General features: G+C 40.8%; 1 non-coding gene across 1 annotated transcript; it reads right to left on the reverse strand.

The window, feature by feature from the left end:
- Positions 1-1144: 1144 nt before the first annotated feature.
- Positions 1145-1251, reverse strand: LOC148880148 (small nucleolar RNA R71). Its single transcript, XR_016106330.1, has one exon. It is a non-coding gene; the product is annotated as a small nucleolar RNA R71 (small nucleolar RNA).
- Positions 1252-2207: the final 956 nt, after the last annotated feature.

The following is a 2207-nucleotide window of genomic DNA, read 5'->3' on the forward strand; positions in this document are numbered from 1 at the left end:
CTACTCCATCTGGTGTTTGGTGATGCATAGCTCATCAAAACAGTGGGCTCAGATCTGATATTTAGTAGCCTTCCAATATGGAAATCAGACCTGAGCACAACTGTACTGTTATCAGTAGCTGCTATTATATTTATTGTTGTTCTAAGTGGCTTCTGATATTTCAGAGCTGATCTCAATTTTGTGTAGAACTGATGTCTGAATTGCTATCAATCCTTTGTACATTGACTTCAGTTTAGTGTATTGACCTTCAGTAGCACAGAAGAGACTTTTAATATGAAACTCAGACCTGAACACAATCACTGCTGATCCGCACTTGGCTGTCCTCAGTAGCTGCTAAGATTTCATAACTGTATATTACTGTTCTCAGTAGCTACTGAGATTTCAGCTCTCAGCAGTTTAGATCTGTGTAATTAAATCCCGTCCCTGATTTCAGCAATATAAAGAATTGCTACTGAATTCAGACCTATTTGTAAATTGCTACTGAATTCTGTATATTGAATAAAATGTTGATATGCTTTTAGTTAGCTGCATTTATTTATTTTAGGATGTAGGTTTGTATATTCCAATACTTCACTTTACATTTTCAGTTGTAATAGGATTAGTTATTTATTTTCTTTTGTGAATATTGGCCTTTTTATTGCTTTGACCTTTACAGTTTATGACAAGCAGACCTGAACTGGAAGAGATCCTTTACGACCCGGAGATTGAACGGACTCTCCGTGTCCGTTTGAGAGCTGCTAAGCAAGTCAGACAAGAAGCACAAGAAATGGCTGAACAAAGAACTATGATGGATTATGCCAAGCCCACCCTCACCGGGACTGTCTCCAGCATTATCAGGCCAACTATTGCTGCCAATAACTTCGAAATTAAACCGGCCATAATCCAAATGATACAAAATACGGTTCAGTTTTGTGGTATGGCCCATGAGGATCCGAATGCCCATATTGCTAACTTCTTGGAAATCTGTGACACCTTCAAACACAATGGGGTAAGTGATGATGCCATCCGGCTGAGGTTATTCCCATTTTCTTTGAAGGATAAAGCCAAAGCTTGGTTGAACTCATTACCGGCAGGATCTATAGCCACATGGGACGAAATGGCCAGCCGTTTTCTCTCTAAATATTTTCCCCCTTCTAAAACTGCTAAAATGAGGAATGACATCACTACTTTTTTCCAGCAAGAGGGGGAATCTCTCTATGAGTCCTGGGAACGTTACAAGGAGCTACTAAGGAGGGTTCCTCACCATGGCCTTCCGATTTGGCTGCAGGTGCAAACATTTTATAATGGTCTGACCGATTCAAACAAGACCATCTTAGATGCAGCAGCTGGGGGCTCCATAAACAATAAGACTCCCGAGGTTGCCCATGCACTCATCGAGGAGATGGCAGCCAATAACTACCAATGGCATTCAGAAAGGACACCAGTTAGAAAGCAGCATGGCCTTCATAATGTGGATACATACACAGCTCTCTCTGCACAAATAGGAGCACTTAGCAAAAAATTTGATGAGATGCAGATGGCAGCTATGCATGTACAGTATGATAAGTGTGAGGGAGGCCATGATAGCACTGAATTCCAAGTTGGCAGTCAGACTTTTCAGTCCACAGAACAAGTAGACTTTGTTGGCAACTTTACAAGACAGCCAGGAAATCAGTACCATCATGCCCATAACCCCGGATGGAGAGGCCACCTGAATCAGCATGCACCTAAGCCTTTCCACCAAAACTTCTATCAGCCGGAACCGAAATCTAACTTGGAGGAGCTGATGACCAAGTTCATAGCTAGTGCGGAAAATAGATTTCAGAAAAACGAAACATCGATAAGGAACTTGGAAACTCAGGTTGGGCAGCTGGCACAGATGATTTCAGAAAGGGCTCCGGGTACCTTACCTAGTAACACCATGGTAAACCCAAGGGAACAAGAGGCTGTTGGGAGAATTCCCAATTCAGATACTTAGTCATAAACTGTCTTACTTGCTTTTTGTTTTTATTTTTCATAGCATTTAAGTTTAGTTAGTTTTTCTTAGAATTTAATTGAATAAAGATACTGATCTCCTCTTCTAGTTTGCAAGTGATTTCTAGCAGAAGAAGTTTTCCACCGACAACATATTGCAGAATTTAAGAATGATCTTCAGGGAAGTCCTCTAAATACCTCCTATTACTTGTTGATGCTCTTGCTAGTTTTATTGTTACTGCCTAACACTACGA

The sequence above is a fragment of the Nelumbo lutea genome, chromosome 1, assembly GCF_056320005.1.
Source record: "Nelumbo lutea isolate HS-2025 chromosome 1, American lotus-T2T, whole genome shotgun sequence".
Taxonomy (NCBI): Eukaryota; Viridiplantae; Streptophyta; class Magnoliopsida; order Proteales; family Nelumbonaceae; genus Nelumbo; species Nelumbo lutea.